General features: G+C 41.7%; 1 protein-coding gene and 1 long non-coding RNA gene across 3 annotated transcripts in view; one reads left to right on the forward strand and one right to left on the reverse strand.

Annotated features, from left to right (window-relative positions):
- Positions 1-23571, forward strand: part of CDH11 (cadherin 11) — a 152317-nt gene that overhangs the window by 3392 nt on the left and 125354 nt on the right. The gene's annotated exons all lie outside the window — the stretch shown is intronic.
- Positions 1-23571, reverse strand: part of LOC145515057 (uncharacterized) — a 68831-nt gene that overhangs the window by 1600 nt on the left and 43660 nt on the right. Inside the window, exons 17-20 of the long non-coding RNA XR_014060654.1 lie at positions 15882-15964; positions 12027-12145; positions 3510-3622; positions 861-1284 (exon numbers count right to left, since the gene is read on the reverse strand). This is a non-coding gene — a long non-coding RNA (uncharacterized LOC145515057). The remainder of the gene's footprint in view (positions 1-860; positions 1285-3509; positions 3623-12026; positions 12146-15881; positions 15965-23571) is intronic.

The raw sequence follows: 23571 nt of genomic DNA on the forward strand, positions 1-23571 counted from the left end.
CCTTGAACATAGTGTGTTTCAGAACCTTGCCTGTGAAAGTCTTTGACTTATGAAGTTGACAGTTAATGTAAACTTTGATCTGTGATATTCAAAGCTATTTTCGGAACCATCTAAAGGAGATCTGCAAATCTGACTTTAGTCTGCCTTCATTTTCTACACATTTATGTAGGCAGACATTCCAGAAACATGATCATCTTGTTTAAGTTTATTTTCAATATTGATTTCTTTCACTTTGATCATAGGAATACCTTATCATTAAATAATAATGATAAGACAGTGGTCTAAAGAGTTTGAAAGTCGGTAGCCAACCTTTTTTTTTTTTTTATTTAACTGTCAAATTTGCAGAAAAACTACTATCAATTCGTACATTTTTTTTCCTTGCTAGAAAATCTCACTATTGTGTAAATTCACCAGTCAGTGATTTAAGGGATTGAAATGTGCTTGGGATATTTTCCCCCTTTATGCAATTGGTCATTGTTTCATAAAAAGTTACCTGATTTGTCTAGAACCCCTGTCCTAGATTTACCATCCACTGTAGCTGTCAGTCTTTTTGGTTCAAAGTTATTGCCCCTGAAATATGTAAAAGTCTTTGGTCCTCTGTGTGTGTGTGTGTGTGTGTGTGTGTGTGTGTGTGTGTGATTTAAGGGACTAGGGAAAAAACATCAACAGGTCTGGTAAAAAAAAAAAAAAAAAAATTAAAGCTGGAGAGAGTTGGACAAATTCTGTTGTACCAGTATGAGTAAGAGTGAGGTTTCCATCAGTTTTACTATGATAGCCATCTACAGCCTCCTCTATGGGCAAAGAAGAACTAAAGAAAACACTCAAGGAGGATAATTAGACATCTTCTGCTATAATTTTACCCTGACATTGAGAGCCTTGTGCATCTCTGGAAATGGGTTCCTCTGCGGAAGATTGCACTTCTGGCCACTAGAGGGCAATGGCACTCTGCTCCAACTTTCTGCCTGGGGCCCATCTGCTTTTGAGGGCACCATGAAAAGCAGTTTTGTTACCACCGGCCTTGTCTGGACCTCTCAGGAGAGACCGAATTCAATCTAGCTGTGGTTCAGTCTACTGCTTCAGCAGTTTGTCAGGATTAACATCTTTCTAGTCCGTGGATCCCGTTACCTTCAGTCTCTTCTTCCCACCTTGGAGTTTACTAGAAAGTTGCAAAATCTGAGTCTTGAAATCCTCTGAGCAGGAGATGAGGGGGCTGGACTGTATAATAAACAAGGTCAGTTCTCACCGAAGCAGTGATGTGGAGGGTTTTCTGGTTCTTTTTTTTCCCTGCAAGAAAAGCATCATTTCAGACTCCAAGGGGGAAGGGAAGGAGTAAAGAAGGGAAATATTAGTGAGATTGCTGTTATAACATTGCCTGTTCTTTCAAGAGGTTTTGAAGATGTCTGCAAGGCATTTTTAATTTGCAAAAAAGAACAGCAGTTTGATCTTTGGTAAACACTTTGGAGCACGGAGTTTTAATATAACAGTGAATGTTCTACTATTACGTTTAAACCATTCTTGATATTGCTGTACAAAACCTAACTTTAGCGGAATAAAATTTAATTCAAGACTGGTCCTCATGCACTGGAGTTTAATCATCTGACTCTTTTTTTTCCCTCCTCTGTGATATGGAAATTACTGCTTATGATTAAATTGCATATTCCAGGCTGCACAAATTTATATTTGTTACTGTTTGATAGTATCATTATGAATTTAGAAGAAGAATGAAACAAAAAAAAAACCCTAATGCTATATTATAATTAAGAGGAAAGTTCTATTTTAAAAAAATTACTGGCTTAAGTGGATTCTTATTTGTATCATTTTTTTTTTTTTTTTAACTGAATATAGTTGCCTCCCTGGTGAATCAGCAGTGGAGTTCTTTGCAGCTCTGAGTATGTTAGAATGCATGGGCAGTTGATGAAGGAGGAATCAATGCAAATGGATTATGGGAGGGAGTATTAAGTAACTCAGTTGAAAGTAAGACAAAGTGTTTTGTAAACCAAAGCTCACGTACCGCCGGCCCCTGGACAGTTTATTTAACTTTAAAAACGGAGGCACTTTTAAATTCTAAGTGCTTGTGAATAATGCACATTTGTTAGAACTGGAGGCAAAATTTCACTGTTATTTGGTTTAATTAGTCGTCTGACAGTTGCAGAGTTCTGAGATGCTTATTGAGATAAAGCATTGTTCTCAGAGTTTCTATGGTCAAGGTTTTTGCTCAGGCAGAGAACCTAGTACACAGGATGTTAAATGAGATGGGAGTTTAAGAGAGAAGAAAGGAAGAAAGAGGAGGGGGGAGAAAAGAGTGTGGGAGAGACTACGGATGCCCTTTCTCATGGCAGGTCAGGCACTGGTGTCTCTCTCTCCTTTCCTCTCTCTTTCTACTCATTTAGACCATTCGAGGTGCTGAATCCAGAAAGCTGGCATAAACAGCTCCACAGGCCACGGTAAACAGTGGCCAGAGCCTTATTCTCTTGCCTTCTGGCACTGAATACTTGTCAAAGGATACTGTGAATAAGCATTGCCTTTTTCTGCCTTTCCCCTGGTTGTTCCAGTTGAAGAAAAACCTTCACTTCCTCCATGAACTTCTTTATTTGCCAGAAATCCTCCTGATGTGGTCCTCTGTGCTGGCATGATTTCACAAATTAAGATTACTTCTCCATGTTCACTTTTCCCTGAAGAAAATGTCTTCGGATGCAGCATCTTCCCCACCACGATGGCCACCTAACGTGGCAACTGGAGCAGTGGAAGCCCCGCCCTGGATTTAGTTTAAGACACACAGAGATCTCTTCTCAGCCGTCATTAGGCTCCACCGCCGAGAGGAGTGGGAATTCAGAGCAACATTCTGGCCATGGATGCTGTTTCATTCTCAGGAAGAACAAGCATGGATGAAGGCCGGGACAGAGCGTATCTAATTACAGTGCATTCACCCCCACCGTGATCTCTGGGTATGTGTTACCGATGGTCACATACCAAACAGTCAGCCCTATTTCCATCATTCCTGAGGCCTGGACCACCTATTCAGACTCGGAGTCAGTATTGCCGAGCAATTGGGCCAAGATCAGGGTGAGGAGAGTGACGTGAGGACAGGCAAGTGCAGATTTAGATCCCGACTGCATTTAAAATGTTGATATTTTGCCCATCATGGAATTTTTTTTTCCCTAGTGATCTTGATTTTTGAAATATTTCCTTAAAATATTATTTATCTTAATTTACTGAGTTTTGCGGGGATTCCCAGGTGGCGCTAGTGGTAAAGAACCTGGCTGCCAAAGCAGGAGACATCAGAGATGCAGGTTTCATCCCTGGGTCTGGAAGATCCCCTGGAGGAGGGCATGGTAATCCACTCCAGTATTCTTGCCTGGAGAATCCTATGGACAGAGGAGCCTGGTGGGCTACAGTCCATGGGGTCGAAAAGAGTCTAACACAAAGAAGTGACTTAGCAGTAACTGCAACTGAGGTTATTGGCATCCCTTTATATTTTGTGCCCACGGACAAAACCTCACCTGACTCACCCTGGTTCCAGCACTGCCCAGCAGTCTGATTCTTCTCAGTTCCAGCTCCACCACTTGCAAAGTAGGAACCCAAGACTGAGCTAAGTAACTTCTCTCCGACTCAGCTACCTCATCTGTAAAAATGGGCCTAGTCATAATATCCATGTCCTGGAATTGCTATAAGATAACAGAAGAATTGGGTTCAATGTCTGGTTCACGAGTGCTCAGTAACTGCTTGGGACTTTTTGTCCTCTCAGAAAGAGACCTGAGCTTCACTTATAGACTAACCATAGCAGGTAGAAGTTCTTCCCCATGATTATTTGGCCAAAATCCTGCACTGAACTTTCCCTTTGGCTTGAGGGCCCTCCCAATTAGTGATGAATTGTTTATTAGAACCTGCCTTTTTTAAAAAAATATATTTCAGAAGTTTAAGTGATCCATCCCTCTTTCATTTGAAATATTCAAGAGGCAGTCAAGATTTTAGAGATAATTATGGCTTTTGAAAAGTGCCTGCCTCCTCAATACCTTTGCATTTTCCCCTGCTCATTTTTACATACGGGCTGCTGTGGAAAGGTGCCCTGAAGTTATATCTTACTGGGAAAGTTGGCTAAGCCTGTGATGTGTCACAAGGTCTGCCTCCCTTTAAAAGGGACTCATTACTATTCCAGACTAGCTGAAATGTTAGTTAGTCTCTTGATAAATTGTCGCCGTTTTCCAGAATATCCCTGTTTGTTTTTCAGGTAAATGTAGTTTGGGGTTTTCAGGAGGATGAGCTGTGACAGTCTGACTCCTGGAAAGACTGCAGCTTGAAGAAGTGCTTGCCCTGTCTGTGGTCTTCCTCGGGCCCAGGCAGAAGCACAGTGATTTGGGACTGGATTAAAAATAACAGGAATCCCCACCCCCACACAGCCCTCCATGGCATTCCGACTGTTCTCACACCCAGTGTCACCATCAGGCTGCAACTTCCAAAGCTCCTAGTCCTTCCAGATTGTCCTGCTGTGTTCCATCTGCAGCTTTCCTGTGTCATCTGTCCCTACCCCAGGCCCTCCTGAATTCCCTCCTGAGTACGCGGCACCATGAGAGCGAGGCGCTGCCTGTGTTTGCCTGGAAAAGCCCAGGGTAGAGGGCCACCTTGATGAGATAGGACTGTGCACCAGGTACCTCCTGTATTCTGTGCAGTCGCCCTGTGAGGAGGGTACTGTCATCTCCACTTTACAAGTCAGGAAAAGGACCCCCAGAGGATTCAAGACACTCATCCTAGCTCACCACGCCGGAGGAAGGAAAGCCAGGTGGCCAAGCCCGTTCTGACCCCACAGGCCAGCAGTTTCCTGCCGTGTGCGGTGTGTGTTGCAACCCTGGGCCTCCTGGCTTCCTGGAGAAGAGCAGCGGGACAGAGAGCTGAGTTGACGGCTCGACCCTGTGCCCCTACAAGCTCCCAGATGTTGTCCATTAAAGGACCCTCTGAGATCTTATGGTCGAACTCACCTCTCTGCAGGGTTTCTGCTTGTCATTGATCCTGCAGCTTCCTAAATGTCCTGATGACAGCCCGCTAACGACATCTCAGGAAACCCATGACACCAGAGGCAATTCATTAACTCTGTTCATTAAAATATCCCATCATATAAGGAGCTAAGATATCCTCTGCTGTAACTTTCTCCCAGTAGTCTCTCTGCCCTGCTCCCTGGCACTTTTTCCTTCTCCTGAAAGCCCTACAAATACTGGAAAATGGCATCTGATAACAGTTAAAATCCATCATGTATTGAGTACTAAGCTAGATTCAGGCACTATGCTAAGGACATTCTATAATGTAAGACTTACCTGCAGCAGCCTATGAGCTGGTTCAGATAATTGCTAGCCTCTTACAGAGGAAAAACACCCAGAAGTTTCTGGGGTTCCGTCGCTGTTAATTGGCAAAGCTGAGATTAAAAGTCAGGCATCTGACAGCCAGCTTAACCTGCGTCAGGGTGCTCTGCCAGTCGGGGCTTCAGCTAACCTGTTGAGATTACAGACCTCTCACCATCCTCACCTCTCACACCTACTTCCATTCTGTTGTGTCATTGTCCCCCCTAAACTTGTGGCATCTTAAATCAGAGTCCCTATCATGGTCTAACCACTGTAGAGTGATTGGACCTCCTATTTCCTGTAATGAAAATTGGACATCTCACTTTACCAAGCAGAATTCTCAGGAATCAGGTGTCTGAAGTCATTAACTGAGCTATCGGCTATTCTCATTAACGATCTTTCAGAGATGAGGGTCCAGGGACCCATAGAAGAACCGTGGCTCGCCTAATATCACATGGTAATCTAGGAGCAGGTGGAATACAAAGTGGGTGGTCTTGGCTCTTAATCCTGTCTCTCACCACTATCTAAAAGCAAAAGCCTTTTTATTTATTTTTTTTAGAGTTGATATACCTGTGGTCTGATTATGATTTAAACATATCACTAGTTCAAGTATAAAGATTCACCCTACAATATTACTTGGCAGTTAAGTTGTAACATCTAAATACAGAACTTTGCATGAATCTTTAATATTTTGAAGTCATAGTTAGCCAATTCAGTGTCATTTGGTAATATTTTGCAGTATATACCATTTGATTTCACCCTTCAGCTCTGTCCTTCTTTATAGATATCTGCCACTAAATCTCTATTTCCAGTTTCCATGTACTGGGAACAGTAAGAATGGCGTTACCACTTTGCCACCCCTGTGCTTTCACAGGGCCTTCTGGCAGGGTTTGGTTTGCACTCCATCTGAAACTCATTTCATTGTCCCCTACTTTAATGAAAGGGCTGGTCGGGGAACACTGAAATGGTCAAATCACAGGGCCTTTCCTCAGATAGCTGACAACATTACTGGTGAAGAACATACTAAAATCTCAAGGCTGCATACAGTCAGTGCTCAAAGGAAGTATAAGCAAGAAGGACCACAGTAAAGACAAGCCACATGCAGTTCAGTGATCAAGGATGGTTTTAGGAAGGGAAAAAAAACAAAACAAAACATTGCACTCCTGCATGGGGGGAAGGGACCCAAGAGACCAACCAGACTAACACGTTGTGCCACCAGGTCCTCAGATCCTGGCTCCATGTGCCCATGATAGCCAGAGCGTCACTAGTCACAGGGAGCTCCTTACCCCTGGGCACAAACCACCAAGGCATTAGGGACTTCCACATTTAGAAACACTTCCTTTGGGTTGATCCAAACTCTGTGTCCCCAGAGGTTGTACTCTTGGGTATGAGCCTTTGATGTCAACGAGGGATAGATAGAATTCTCCCTCCCCACTGCAGCTGTTCTGTATCTGAGTGGTCTTCCAGGATACTGTCTCTGTCTCCCATCTCCAGGATGGACACCTGTCTCCTTTTTGCCCTCCTCGGACAGCGGGATTGAGCACAGAAATCTAGAGGCAGCTTAGACTATCAACTCCCTCTACACTTCTTTTATTGCAGCCTGAGGCTACATTACATTAGCTTTTATTGCCAGCCACATCACCCAGAGGACTTATGCTCCACAGTTTATTTATTTGTTTTTCCTGGTGTGCTGCTGTTAAGCCACATTTCCCCACCTGTCCCTGTACACAGAAGACATGATATGGCACCTTTAGCAGTGTGAGGGAGTCAGACTGCCAGGCTTCAGAGCTTGGCCCTGCTGCTTCCCAGCTGTGCAAGCCACCGTATCTGTCTCTCAATGTCCTCATCTGTAACACTGGGTTAATAATACCAACCTTGCAGGTGCGGTTCTGATATTGAATGATATTAATATATAAAAGTATTTAAAGAGTACATGGAATGAGGTTGCTGTTTTTATTATCTCTGTTACATTACATATCAATAGTCTGGATCCATTGATCCAGACTCCTAAAATGTTTTTAAATTTAAACCTTTAGTCTCTTGTGCAGAATATCTGTCATCTCTCTAACCATGCAATAGTTTGGTTTACTTAGATACCTACCTTTCTTATGAAAAACAGCGAGAACAACAAAACCGATAGAAGCAGGGATAGCACCTTGTTAACCACAGAAGACACTCCTTTTGAGTGATTCTACCCAGGTGGTGCTAGTGGTAAAGAACCTGCCTGCCAATGCAGGAGACATACGAGATGTGGGTTCAATCCTTGGGTTGGGAAATCCCCAGGAGGAGGGCATGGCAACCCACTCCAGTATTCTTGCCTGGAGAATCCCAAGGACAGAAGAGCCTGGTGGGCTATAGTCCATAGGGTTGCGAAGAGTTGGACACAACTGACGTGACTTAGAATGCACACATGCCCTGGAATACAATATTCTTCATGTTACTCATTCCTTGTAATGCATAGTTACCATTTTGTTTGCTTGTTTGTGTGGCTTCATAGCACCAAATCGCCTTCCTATGTTTGGAGATAACCTACAATAAGACTCTGTAGAAAGACTGCCCTCTTCAAGGGCCAGAATCTCTGTCCTCTCTCTCCTGGAAGGTAGAATGATGACTCAGCACCTACTTCCCAGAGTGTTTTAAACTTGGAATCAGTATCTTACACTTACGTGGCTATGTGTGTGCACACCCACACGAGCACACACACACGCCCCAGCCATGAAGTAGCCCATGGATGCTGACCATGAAGAATCCACTCTGGTCATTGTGGAGTGGCTGCTGCATCATCTGACATCCAGGAGTAACCAGAGTGGAAGAGCAAGCTGTCACTACCCATGTTCAGTGGGGACTGTGGCGGTGCCCTCTGTGCTGTGTGCTGTGCTTAGTTGCTCAGTTGTGTCTGACTCTCTGCAGTCCCATGGACCCACCATGGACCTGCCAGGCTCCTCTGTCCATGGAATTCTCCAGGCAAGAATACTGGAATGGGTTGCCACGCCCTCCTCCAGGTTTGTGGTAGGATCTGGTCCGCGGTTCTGACTGCTGAGGCTCCTGATGTTCCTGACCACTTCTCTAGTCTTCCTGCAAGCCCTATGCTACTCAGAGTTGCTTTGAACTAATAAACCCAAAAAGGCTTCATAGCCCTGGATATCCTTGCAAGACTGTTGCAAGAAAACTTATCCACTGCAATGATGAGGGGAGTTCCTCTCAAATGCTGAATAGAATGTGGATAGATGGTTAGATATTCAGGTGTGAGGAGAGAGCAGAGGAAGCCTTTATTAAACATTGGATGGTCTGATTTGGGTTGAGCAAGAATTGGGCAGGACATCAAACCTGGCTGGAAGCTAAGTGATACGGCTCAGTAGATGAAGTGGAATTTACACAGGCAGCTATGGCAAACGACATAACTGTTAGGCATGTGGATGGCAAACGGTCTCTTGGAAAGAACAGGGCAGGTTGTGTGGTAAAGTGGCCCATGGATGCTGGCTCTGGAGCCAATGCAAAATTCCCCCAAAAAGTATTATGCAGAGGAAACTAAGGCCAGATTCAGGGACAAGAATCCAAATTGTATTCCTAATCTAAGGGCAGCCAGATAGAAAAGACTAGTCTGAATTCAGAGCCAAACATCTTGGAGAAGCCAGGATCGAATACATGGGAGCTCTCTAGGCATTGATGGGAGCACGAAGGATGCCCCTCCTCACCACAAATGACCTCATCACATCCCGGTTTCTGGGAGTCCAGGGCGGCTCCCACACCCTCCCAGCTCCCTGGCCCCTGTGTTGGCCCCAGGATTGGATGTCCATGTGGAAGCTGGAAGTGCTTAAAGCAGGGAGAGTTGGGGCAGCAAAGAAAGAGAAAAGCTTCCTCTGCTGTTGGTCCCTTGTCATCCCAGGACAGTCCAACCCCTGTTGAAAGGAATCTGAATCACACTTCTAGGGAGTGGAGCCTTCAGGGCAAGGTCAGGGTTTTTAAGTATCTGAAGACTTGCTGGCCTGTCTGCTGGGACAGGTAGTTAAACCACTGAATGGCTTGATTTTGTGTTGATGGTGCCCCTTGCCCAGACCTGACCCAGGCGTCACCGTGCCACACAGAACTCTTGGAGCCATGCCTTTCAACTTCTATGTGATACTCCCCGACTGGTCGCCACGGACATAAATCCAGACCACAAACCAAGAAGGACTAACCAAACACAGGTGAGGCTGGTTGGGCAGTTGTATCAATAGTTAGCATATTTCCAGTGTCTAACTTATGGAAGCATGAATGTTTAAAGGTTTTAAATATTTAACAACATATTTAAAGGTTTTTAAAACTATTTCTTTGACAATAGCAGCAAAACTGTGTTTAAATTCCAAATCCAAATTGAAAATTAGGAGTACCTTATGCAAACAATTCCAGTCCACAACACTTTGTCCTAAAATAATCCAGTAGGGAAGGGAGCTGGCTCTTGAACTGTCTCACTCCAGTATATGTTTCATATATAGACACAGCTGTAGTATAAGATGTAGTTTTCATTTTCATTATTATTCTTGGGAACTTAAACAGCACTATATAAATGAAGTGTCACTATTAGTAGTATTATCTTAGAGTGAAAATTGCAATTTGGCAGTTAGAACTGGGCACACTCGCCTTCAAAGTAATGCATTGGCGATTCTTGTGTTTTATTCATCACCGTTCCTCCTTGCATACCTCAGAGAATCTTCAGCTTCAGCAAATCTCCACGGTGCGTTTGGGAGCATTAGTCAGGAGACTAATACAGCCTGAGAGAACATGTCTTTGAAGTGAGGGATGGAGCCTGCCTAATCATTTCAGCTGCCCTCATCCCATCTACCCGCTCCTGCTGTGCCCCACATCGCAAGCCAGGGAGGGACCTGGTTTTCACTTACAGAGAGGCATGCATGCCTCCTGTTCTTTTCTTATTGGGTGCTTAACTTCTGTCTCATTTCTCATGAATGGAGAAAGATCACCTGTCACCAAGCCTGAGGTCAACTGCTGACAGATTTTTCCCTAATAGGCTGTCCTGTGGTTCCCTCTTTCTAGGCAGACCAGCCTAGTGAAACCCTGACATTCTGATAAATAGCTGTGTGGCCCTGGGCAAGCCACTTAACCTCGGTCTCCTCATCTGTAAAGTGGCCTGTTGGGTCCTTTCCAGCTCTAAAATGGTCTGGCTCTCAAATCTTCTTCCACAAATCACGTGGCGTGGTGCCTTCTGACCATTGCATCTCAGCATTCTGGAGAAGGTGCCTTCCATGTGGACAAAAACGCCAGGATGGAAACACACAGGTTGCTTTGTGTGAGCAGAGTGCACACACGGGGTGGTGAGTTTGGGACTCTGTGAAGTATGTTGCATATCAAATTTAGGATTTTGGACTTCATTCCCCAGGTCTTAAGGAACCTTTGCCAGTTTAGAGAGGTGGTGGTGGGGAGGCTGTGTTCGATAATTTATTAAATGATTTCTGGACCAGCATTGAGAAGCACTGATAGTAGCAAGGGCAGAGACTCTAAACAGGGAAATTGGCAGGAAGCCGGGACTAGGGGGCAGCATTTTTATTAATATAATCGCAGATATGTACTGAGCCTTTACTGTGTGCACACACAGTGCTCAGCCTTTCCTATAAATTATCTCAATCCATCCTCCCTACAACCTTAATGAATTGGAAGCTATAATTATCCCCATTTATAAAACATGGACACCAAGACTCAGGGTAGTTGAACAACTTTCCCCAGTGTTATACAGCTGGTAAGGGGACAATTGAGGATTCGAACAGGAAGATTTTGCATTCTTCACCGCTCTGCTATCACAGGACAGACTTCAGAGGCTTCCAGGGTAGGTTCATGAAACTTGCTACTGGCTATCAGTGAGGAATGGAGGTGGATGCTCTGGGAAGTGCTTACTGAGTGCCTGGGGCACTCTAAAGCCTTCTAGAGATTATCTATTTGCATCTTCCCAGTAAACTCCATGAATAGAAGCCCCAACCTCACACTGATAGGCAATTGCAAAGCATTTGAACTCAGGACATGAAAGAACCAGAAAGCTTTTCCTGAGACTTTTCTAATATATCCCAAATTGCTGGGTTCTTGGCTTTCTCTCCACCCAGGCTGATTTAAAGATGACACCAACTATTATGTTTTCTGTCATGTGCTCACGACTTAAATATTTTAAAAGATGTGTTAGGCAAGAAAGAAGCTGTGATTCCATGATTCGTGTTCTCTCTTGATACTTTGGTTCCCGTCCAGCCCTGGCATAGCTGAAGGGAAGATGCCACCAAGAGTGTCACATTAGAACATTTATTTGACACTCAAGGTTCACAATGTGTTTCTAGGAGGTGTTGAGAGAAGACGTGTAAGCCCATCGATGGGCCCGCTCCGCTTTCTGATAGCAGAGGTGGGAGAAGATAGCAAAGTCAAATTGCAGCTGCCATCATGCATATTAATAAGGACCCAGGTTTCTGAGAGAGAAGAGAATCATCTACACAGGATTTGAAGAGGACTCGAAGAGGCCTCAGGTTTGACACTCCAAGCTAGAATGGAAAAACAAATGTAATCGCAAACACCAACCTGTCAAAATCTTGTTCAAAGAGATGAAGTCCACAGGGCCTTTGTGTTTTGTATCTCTTGATCTGCTCTCATATCCTTGGAGCATTCTCGTCTGTATTCCCCTTGACCCATCTTTTTTTCTCATCCCTAATTTGTTCATCAACTCACCTTTGGACAAGAGGGAACGCGCTTCCTTTGTCTGGATTTGTTTCCTCTTATGTAGAGTAAGACGGTCCCAATGGAAAATTGCCTCCCACACAGGAGGCATCTGGGAGACCAGCTAAGATCTGTTTAAAAAGTAAAAAAAAACAAAAAGTCAGTCACTCTACTTGACCCAGAGAATACTTGTATTTTTCTCCTCTGAACCCAGTTCCTGGACTTCAGATTTTCATTGGGACAATTAATACCAAATGGGTGGTGGGCTGCTGGGGACTCAAAACTTTGTTCTCAGCTCTGGCAAAGAGCCTCCAAAACCTGTCTCCTGACTCATTTAAAGCAATGCTTCTAAAAAAGAAAATGAAGAAAAGCTTTATGGGCAAGACTATGAATTAATTTCATGGAAATAGCATCCCTTTTCAAAGATTGCCTGTCTTTGCTTAATGTTGAAAATATTGATACTACCTCTGGTATTGTTTCCCCTGTTTTTACATTTGCATGGGAAATGATTCAATGAATATTTCTTCTGAAGATGGTTTTCCTTCTCTGAGAAAGTTACATTGATCATATTGGCTTGGTCCACTGATCACGCCTCCCCATGAGGGGCCTATCTGGATGGAAAAGAGAGCTGTTTTGGAAACAGTAACTTTACCTGCTTTGTTGCACCTCCTTTCAGGACTCTGTTGGGCTTGCTACAGGAGAGTGTTGAGAATGCTGTTCACATGCTCTCGAATGCAAGAAACTGTGCTAATACAACTTTAATTTTATATCAAATTGAACAAGAAATGAGTTTGTCGGAAATAATCATGACTCTTGCAGAGGTGCCAGGTTGGCTAGTTACTGAGGTGTGACCATTCCTCCGCGTCTGTCCGAGCGGTGATATGTGTGTCAGGCGGGCGTGTAGATGGAGGTCATGCAGTGTGCTGGACCCAGCTACACCCTTGGGGGACCTCCTCGGGACCATTCCTGGCAGTGGCTCACTCCAGCTAGGAGTATTCCCTCGTCTCCCACTATACTTGGCTCCCCCTCAGCCTTATTCCCAGTTCCCTGGTGGGTCTCTTACAAAAAACAAGACAAAACAAACCAACCCTTGATGTAAATAGTTCAAGCTCTGTAACATTCATGGTGCTGGTTTAGTTGCTAAGTCATGTTCAACTCTTGCAATCCCTGATGCTTGACCTTGAATAAAGACATTGTGATGGGATGTTGTGCTTACAAAGGTGAGCCTGGGGGTGCAGTGCTGTTCGGGAAAGAAGTGGGAAGACTTCTGTCACTCATTGCATTGAACATGTAGACAGGTTTTAAATCTTTTATCTGTGGGGCCACAAATCTTCTGGCTTCATATTTCATAGGTTAGCTTTTGCATGTTATTTCTCCAAAGCACTCAATAATTTTTGCAGCATCCAGGACACTGCTAATACTTCTGAGTTTCTACAGTCAACCTAGGTTCCTCCTCATTTTGGGTCTCTCCTTTGGGTTCGATCCCTGGGTCAGGAAGAGCCCCTGGAGAATGAAATGGCAGCCCACTCCAGTATGTATGTATGTATGTGTATATATATATATATATATATATATATATATATATATATATATATATATACACACACACACACACACTAATGGGCACAGAGTGATTTAAATTTGATATCCTCTCAGTGCTCTGTCATGCCTTCACAACAACAATAAAAATATGCACCCTTCCTTGATGGTCTTGATAGTGTGAGTCCACTGTTTGCATCAGTTCTCATGACAACAGTGAAAGTCTGATTTGGGTTTAGAGGAGTGATTAAAAGCTCACATGTGAAAGGGGTTCAGATAAGAAAGTTGAGACTTCGCTGCTACTATTTTTTTTTTTAGCTGTCTGGCCATGGGTATATAACTTATGAATTTGTGTGTTTGTCGGTTTCCTCATCTGCACCATTGCATTGACCAGAGTATCTACAAAGATCCAAATGAGTACTTAGTCCATGGTAGCTAATAAGCCTATGAATGAGAAGTGTATTATTATTTCCATTCTGCAGAGAGGCAGCAGAGGCACTGCGGGTTTATACACTCTTGCCTTGGGTTATATGGCAAGTGAGTGACACTGTGGAATTTGCATCCATGTTCAAGTACTTAAAATCCATTTGTTCCTTTCCATTCCCCCTATTAAAGTTCGCTAAGCTATTATTGTTTCTCTCTTCCACACCAAACTCTAATCTGAATTTGATGGGAACTAGTTTTCCATTGTCTATGAAGGTTTCATGCTGTACTTTCTTAAAAAAAAATTGACACAATGCTCTTTTTCTCAGTATGAATCATATTTGCATAGCTCTGAGGATGTTAAGAACTCAATTTTCTCCTGGAAATCCTTTGTTTTTGAGCTTTTGTATCTTTATCATTGAAATTTCAGGAATGATAGCTCTCTATTGCCTATACTCTTCAATAGACAAGTAACACAGGCCACCAATGTAAGCCCTGGATGAAATTAAAAATTTTCTAGAAGTCCAATTAAAACAGTAAAAAGGAAATGTGTGGCAATTTTAATAATGCATTTTATTTAAGCTAATGTAGCCAAAATATTATGATGTATAATTATTATAAAATGACTGATGTGATATTTCTCATTCTTTTTTTCATACTGAATCTTTGAAATCTCCTGAGTTTTATATATATGAAACACATCTCAGTTGGAACTAGACACATTTTAGGAGCTCAGTAGCCACTTGTAGCTAGTGGATACTGTGTAGATAGAACAGGTCTTAATTTTTCAAAGGAAAATGTATACAACAAAAAATTTTAAACAACTGTTGGTGAGGGAGGTACTCTGTAAGATATGTTATTATGTTATCTAATTTTATTCTCAAAACAACCCTCTGCTTTCACCCTTATTTTCAGGCAAAGCAACTAAAGGCTGAGATTACATAACATGCTTATCATTGCACAGCTGGCAAAATGCAGAACTTGAATTTACACTTCACAGATTTTGTCTCCTTCTGCAGGGCTCTTCCTACAATACTGTAGCCACATGATGGTGATAGTGATGATACGATGGTGAAACGTTAATAATATCAGCATAATGATCCTGTTAACCCCTGGTACTGGTGAATTTATAACTTTCACTTAAGGTTGTGTTTATTCACCTTTGATATACTGCTGCTGCTGCTGCTGCTAAGTCGCTTCAGTCGTGTCCGACTCTGTGCGACCCCATAGACGGCAGCCCACCAGGCTCTGCCATCCCTGGCATTCTCCAGGCAAGAACACTGGAGTGGGTTGCCATTTCCTTCTCTAGTGCATGAAAGGGAAAAGTGAAAGTGAAGTCGCTCAGTTGTATCCGACTCTTAGCGACCCCATGGGCTGCAGCCTACCAGGCTCCTCCGTCCATGGGATTTTCCAGGCAAGAGTACTGGAGTGGGATGCCATTGCCTTCTCCGCTTTGATACACAGTCCTTTAAAATAAGTATTTACATCCTAAATAAGCCCTGAGCAGGTTGCAGATAGAAAGGTCCAAAGCTAACCCAGAAGATGTAATAACTCAGTGAACCCAGTTGCTTCCAATGCCAAGTTTATCCAGGAAATCACATTCATGTGAGGGTTAGAGAGGGTTTCATATAAAGTATGAACTCAAGGGAGATGCAGGGTGGTGCTTGAGCCACGTGGGTACACACATATGTGAACATGCTTGTGCAAGACCCAGGCAGAGGGAGACAAGAGAGGCCCAGGAGATGGGCTCACGGTGTCTGTCTTGGCACCTTTTGAACCACAGCTTCCTGAGACCCCTTCTTTAACAATTCCTGCTTCCACTGCAGCTCTCCCAAGTCTCCACCCCAGAGCTGGGTCTAACAGGTATCCACAGAAAGGGGCTGGCCAAGACAGAGCCCTTCTTACCTCCAACCAGAGGTAATCATGGCTTCCCGAAGTACAAGTGAGCTAACGTTGCTGCACGCTTCAGACCTTGCATTGTGGGCTACCTGTGAGTAAAAGCAAAATACATTAGATTAAATATGTGTCACCCATCAATTCCATACATTTAGCAAGTATTCATGATACAATGATAATCAGTTAGGCTAGAGATAAATGAAAGGACAAAACAGACATAGTTTCTACTCTAATGGACCTTATATTTTAGTTTGAGGGAAAAGACAATAAAATATAAACAAGTAAACAAAGTATTTTCAGTAGTGATGAGTGCCATCAGTAAAAATGGCAGTGGGATGGGTTAAGAAGTGACTGATGTTTGAGAATGACAGCCACTCTCTGAGGACTGCAGCTGATGAAAATGAGGAAGATGATTGCGAGGTTAGTTACCATTATCGGAGGCCTGCAAAACAATGAGTAGAAGAGAAGGAGAAAAACAGATAAAAGAAGAAAAGTGGAAAGGAGGGGAGGGAGAAGAGGAGGACAAGACATCAGTGTCATGGCTGAAATTTTTCATGAATCCCAACATTTGTCTTGGGAGTTGGGTCCCCTTCATATTGAAGGACAACCCCCGAGAGGGAGAGGAACTTGACCAACAACACAGGTAAGGTCAGGGCTCGGCCAGGAGCAGACTCTGGGCCTCTTTGTCACAGCACATGAATTCATGCCCGTGTCTCCTCACCTCTGCATCTCCCTGGCTTTCATTCCCTGGGATGGTCTGTCTTAGCAGTGATGTGTTGGGAGGGTAGTACACATCTCGTGGGGGTTCTGAGAGGTGGATGAATGGGTAGAACAAGTTTGCTCAAGTAAATAGTTGAAATGGATACATTTATTAGAATATAGTTCCTCTGAGTAATGGAAAGAAACTTTGAGATGATGCCTGGAAGAATATAGCCCACGCACATTTGCAGGATTGCTTTGAGGGAGAAAGTTATTAGATTTTCACTGACAGTATAAAAAAAAGCAACTAAATATACATGTCACCAAAAGACATTTACATTAAATTTGAACTCTGCCTTCATTAGAGGGGTTAACTCTTAGTGGTAGTACAGGGGATTGTTCACTCAAAGGGCATTAAACACAGCACTTGTCTACCCATCTTGGCTATCACCAATAAATGCCATTCTGGTGGAGACACCCTGGTTGCTCCTTTAATCCAGCTTCCTTAAATTCACTGTATCTTAGGTTTTCTTAAGGAATCTCAAATTTGGCCTTTGGATACAGGTAAGGCAACAGCTGTCTTTTGGGAGAGTTAAAATGTGTCCTTGGCTGTTGTTGGGAGATTGCATAACCCTCTCCATTTCTTTGAATCTGAAATCTTCTGTAGTTTCCCATCTGTAAATATTGATGTGCACATAAAGCCTCAGCCAGGATTCTAGGAGGGGCACAGAATCAATAGGATATACATATATTAAGAGATTTATTGAGAGGAATTGACTTAAGCTATTGTGAGGGTTGGCAAAGCGTGTCTGAAACCCACAGGGCAGGTGGGCAGGAAGGGCAGACAGGTGCTGTAGGGTGTGAGCAGACACTGCGTTTCTCTTCATTAGGAGGCTTCCATTCTCCTCTTAAGGCCTTTCAACTGGTTGAATCAAGCCCATCCAGATTATCTAGGACAATCTCCCTTACTTATAGAAAATTAATTTTAGACTTTAATTACATCTACTAAATACCTTATAGCCACTATAGAGAACAGTATGGAGGTTCCTTAAAAAACTAAAAATAGAGCTACCATATCACCCTGCAGTCCCACTCCTGGGCTTATATCTGGAGGAAAACATGATCCGAAAGTATGCATGCACCCCAATGTTCACTGCAGCTCTGTTTACACTAGCCAAGATATGGAAGCAACCTAAATGTCCATGGACAAAGGATTGGATAAAAAAGAGGTGGTACATATATACAATAGAATATTGCTCAGCCATTAAAAATAATGAAATAATGCCATTTGTAGCAGCACAGATGGACCTAGAGAATGTCATACTGAGTGAAGTAAGTCAGACAGAGGAGGAAAAATATCGTATAACATCCGTTATATGTAAAATCTGAAAATAAATGATGCAAATGAACTTACTTACAGAATAGAGACTCATAGACTTAGAAAATGAATTTATGGTTCCCGGAGGGAAGGGATAGTTAGGGAGTTTGGGAAGGTCATGTACACACTGCTATATTCAAAATGGATAACTAACAGGGACCTCCTGTATAGCATATGGAACTCTACTTAATACTATGTGCCAGCCTGGATGGGAGGGGTGTTTGAGGGAGAATGGATATGTGTATATGTATGGCTGAGTCCCTTTGCTCTTCCCTGAAATTACCAGATTATTAATTGGCTGTACCCCAATACAAAATTAAAAGCTCAAAGTTTGGAAAACAAAAAACAAAAAACAAAAAACAAAATACCTTTACAACAATACCTCGATTAGTGTTTGACATATAGCTGGAGACTATAACGTAGCCAAGTTGACACATAAAACTGACTGTCACATGTAGTAACTACATTTTCTTTTTTTTTTTCTAAAACCTATATTTTAGCTGGTGCAGTATAGTTATAAAAATGCATAATGAATGTTAAGAAATGTAAAATACGGTATTTTTCCTAACAGCATGGGAGTATAGTTGGCCATGCCCAGCTATCTAAAGCTCATCAATCTTCCATGTTTGGAGATATCTTTGTATATAATACACTAGTTGTGATTCCATCTTGAAACTCACTATGATGTCACATGGAGAAGCAATGCAGCAGACTGTCAGAGCTAGGAATGAGGCCAGCCTGGACTCAAAGCCTGACTGCTGCATAAGAGCCATGTGAGTGCCTCTGTGACTTAACTGCACAAGAGGTAATAACACACTGCCTTGTAGGTTCCGGTGAGATTAGCTTGAGAGAGGCTTGTGCAGTGGAAGGCAATACAGATACATACATGCAGAGATATGTGTGTGTACGTGTACAAACACACACGTGCACAGATGAGCTATTTTAACAAGCATCCATTTATACACAAAAAGGTTAATAGCCACAGTGCTCAGTACTAGGCACACGGAGGTAAAACTATCATAGTCTCATATCAAAGTGCTGGTAGTCTGGAGGAGGAAGCTGTCAGTAAATTGGTAATTCAGTGTGTTCTATACATGCTATAATGCAACACATTTAGAACCATAAAAAGGTCTCCTAAATGTTGAGTAACTGAAAGCAATATTAATTAGCTAGAAGTCTGTTCTTTGAATATATGCTCCTTGGATGACCATGAGGACCAACTCTGCTTTCATAAGGAATTACTGTGTGTTAGGGTTTAAAGCTCTGGGCAGGCAGCCAGGAGAAAGGTGATCGGATTCCCGGAGGTTGGTCAGGTGAAGAGCTTAGACAGTATGGTTTATTTACTTTTTCCATTTATTTATGGCTGTTCCTGTTCTTAAGACAAGTTAAAATGGCCTTCATAAATACCAGCTCTGCAATAAAATTTCAAAAAAAAATAAAGTTTAAAAGAAATTAGGATGAGAGGAAAGCAAAAGTAAGGTTATAAGGTGGAGCAAGGAACTTCACTGAGAAACACACTGTAATTTATGATGTATGGCATTGTCTCCTGGTAACCAAAGCAGCTGGAGAAACACCAAGAGTTAGACAACCACCACAAAGATAAAATGCATTTGTTTCCAGGTGAGACAAAATTTTCCTTGGCACTGATGCCAGTAGAATTTCTTTTAAAGAGCCCTATGAAGAGACCAGTGCCTTTAACAGTACAACAGTAAGCCCAAGCACAAACAGAAAACTGCATGCACAGCACATATGTATTTACATATAGATGTGTAGCTGTACATGCACACACACACATACTCACACATATGCAGTGAGGAAGACATCTCTGAGGAAGTGACATGTTCTGATGTTCCTCTTCCTCCTTGCAAACTGAACAGTTAAAATTACATTTGAAAGAATAGCATTGTCCTTTGCAAATTCATCTAAGCAGTAGCATAAGATGACAGAACTGATTTAGAGAGAGGTCTCCTGCCCTAAATTCTCTCTGGAATGTGCCAGGATATAAATAAAGGAAAAAATAAGTAGAAAAAGATCTTTACATCTTGGGCAAGAGATGCTTTTATAGCTGTGGGACAAGGATGGGGACTCCATAAGTAATTTTCAAGGTGCATTAATTTAGTGAATGTTTATTGAACAACTACTATGTGCCTGACTTTAAGCAAGGGACTGGGGGCTAGGATGCCTAATCATCTAGAATCTTCCTGCAGAAGGGCTTACTCTAGAGGGGGAGGAGGAATATAGAAATAAAAATCTCTCTACCACTGTAATGTTGGTAGTGGGAAGGGATATGGGACACTCAGGACATTGGTAACAGTGCTGGTTAGCTGAGATAGGATTGAAACAGATCACAGAAAATGCTAAGGAGGAGTGTTTAAGTGAAAAAAAAAAAAAAATAAGCTGCTAAAGTTATTTTGGAGTAATGATATTATTTCTGCTGAGATTTTTACAATATTCATTTCACATTTTGGGGAATTAATACAAAAGTAGCTTAAAGTGCTAACAGTTAGATGCACAAAATATTCATCATAGCAACAACAGCAAAAAAAAAACAGAAAACAATGCTTAAATATCTATGGAAGAGGCGATCTGTAAAATTATGGTGTACTTTTATGGTGGGCTGTAATTGTCACTGGAAGTGTTCACAGAGAAGATGTAACTACATGGACATATGCTCGAATCAAATGTTAAGAGGAGCAAAGTATGCCATTGAATTATCGGCTCAGTGTGATTTCAGCTTTCTGCACACACACTCTGCAGGATGGAAAGGTATCATCCTGAAATACCAGTGGCAATTATATAGGGAGGGTATGATGAATTATTTTATTTTCTTTTAAAGTTTTGCCATTTTTCAATTTTTCATTATCATACATTAGTACTTGAGAAAGAAACACATTAAAAGTCACTCCAAACCTGGGGGTTTGGAAAAGGATGGAAGAGTGGTTCCTTCAAGTTCAGTCTGTTTCTGATGAATTAGTCATTATTCCTCTGGAACAGAAGCTGAACCTTGAATTTAAAAATAAACTTTACATTTTGTTTTTAATTCTAAGTTTTTGCCATATCACAGTTCATTTCTACTGTCCACATACCGCCCCCCTCCAAATTTAAATGAAGCGAGAGTAGAAAGCATATGAGTTTAGAAAATTTGGTTTTATTATGTGTTTCCGTTGGCACTCAGGAAGAGCTGAGGAAAAGGGCAGATCTATTGGAAATAAAAAGGACCTCAGCATAGCCATTTTAGAGCTGAGAGCGCTAAGGCTTAGTTAGGAGGGGTGGTTTGTCTGTGGTCATGTGGCTAGTTTATAGGGTCGTTAGACATCATCATGGTACAAGTGGGGAGAGTAAGGCAGAAAGGATATGGCCCAGGATTCAGTGTTGTTTCGGTGTTGATGGTGGTGGTGTTTGTAGTGATAATCATGCTCAATTAGAAGCTCAGTGTACATAAGAGAGTAACTTCAGAATATTTCCTTTTAAAACCAGAAGCACAATGTCACAAAAGGATTTATAAACTCAATACTAAATCAGATGGAACTTAAGGTCTAGATTTAAGCATTGCTGTTTCATGAAAACTCAGAACATGTCAATTTTCAGAATAGAAATGTTTATCTCCATATCTGAATTTTAAAATTCATTGTGCATATGTTCTGTGATTTCAAAGTAACAGGCTCTTCCATGTTTCTTATTCTATTGCAAATTGCAATCGCACCAGGCCATCAAAAAGTTATTTAGTGACAACTTCGGGGGAGCCAAAAAGTTTCCTGTAATTTGCATATATTTTCCACATTTGGAATGTTGGTGATTACGTTTTTTTGTGTGTGTTCACTTAAATAATATATTATTATTGAAAATAAATATAATAATAAATGCAAAATGTTGGCTCTAATGACATATGCTAAACATTTTAACAGTGAAGCACAGCATATGCTTAGTTCTTCATTAAGAGATTTTAAAATAACTCGTATTTAGCAAGAATACATTATCTTTTATTCAGAATTAATTATATGCTGTTTTGTGTACCATAATTTAAAGTGCTACCCACTTCTAATATGTAATACGCAAAGGAAACTATGGTTACAATTCATTAGAATTGGCTTCTTTCCTTTGCAATTTAGTGGCATAATGAATACATAGAGCTGAAATGCTATTTGTTACTTGAATCAAAAGTTACATGAAGTGCTGATAACTAACAGTTACAAATTCTTCATTTTTTTTAATCACAGCATGCCTCAAGAGAATGGAATAAGTCATGAGAGTAATTCAGGAATAATTAGTTATTTTGCCATTCTTTGATAGTTTTAAGAACAAATTTTTAGCAGGGCTAGAAGAACATTTAGAAATCATTTTGTATTCTTCAGACACAGAGTATTATTAAATTGTTTGGCATGCCCAGGCAGACACTTTTTGAAAGCAAACTATGACTTTTATAAAGAATTTGATTCTAGGTGTCTATTAAATAAATGTAACATGCCTTCTTAAAAATGATACTCCTTGTCTCAGGCAATGACCTGGAGATGTTTTAGTTGTCTGGTTAAGTGTCTGTAAGCTTCGTTTGATCATCTTCTGTTTAAACTCTTTTTCTAGTGGTAAGGAAAATGATGCTGAGAGGTTAAATCCTTACTGAGGGTAATACAGCTCATGACTGGGAACCCAGAGATGGAGTTGATGTCTCTTTGCTTAGGTAAGGTTGTTACCTGGGTTGCATGCAACTTACTCTTATTGTCGCTCAGCCTTATTTATTACCAGGAAGTTCAATAAGGGAAGCCCATGTGAATACCATGTTACATAAAACTAACTAAAGGATAACTAAAGAGAACCTACTGTATAGGACAGGAAACTCTACTTAGTGTTCTATGGGGAACTAAATGGGAAGAAAATCTATAAAAGGGGGGATATATACTTCCCAGGTGGCTCAGTGGGTAAATAATCTGCCTACAATGCAGGAAATACAGGAGATGCGGGTTCAATCCTAGGTTGGAAAGATCCCCTGTTGGAGGGCATGGCAAGCCACTCCAGTATTCTTGCCTGGACAATCCCATGGACAGATGGGCTACAGTCCATAGGGTCTCAAAGAGCTAGACTCAACTGAAGTGACTGAGCGCACACACACACACACACACACACACACACACACACACACGTCCGTATAACCGATTCATTTCACTGTACAGCAGAAACTAACACAACATTGTAAAGCAACTATACTTCCCAAAAAAAATTAATTAAACACAAAACTAAACAGACTAGGACAAAAGCAAAGTATATAGAAAGTGAAAATGAAAATTCCGAAATGCAGTTTCCATTTTTGAACTATATGATGGCATCTTGACTTTTCTTAAATAATACTACTACTGCTCATGCTGACCAGGGTGGAATAAGATGAGCACTCTAATAATTTGCTGATAGGAGTATCAATCAATACTGGAGGGCATTTGGCAAAGTGTTTCTTGAGCTTAAACATATACTGATCCTTTGTCTTAATTGTTTTACTTCTGGATATCTAGCCTTATGAAACACTCTGAAACACAAAGATTGAGTCACACAGAAAGGTTCTTCCAGATGATTTCTTAAGGTCTGTAAATCATACCTCAATAAAGCTGTTAAATATTGCTTACTACATTTTTTTTA

The sequence above is a fragment of the Giraffa tippelskirchi genome, chromosome 7, assembly GCF_054371585.1.
Source record: "Giraffa tippelskirchi isolate mGirTip1 chromosome 7, T2T-mGirTip1v1.2.pri, whole genome shotgun sequence".
Lineage (NCBI taxonomy): Eukaryota > Metazoa > Chordata > Mammalia > Artiodactyla > Giraffidae > Giraffa > Giraffa tippelskirchi.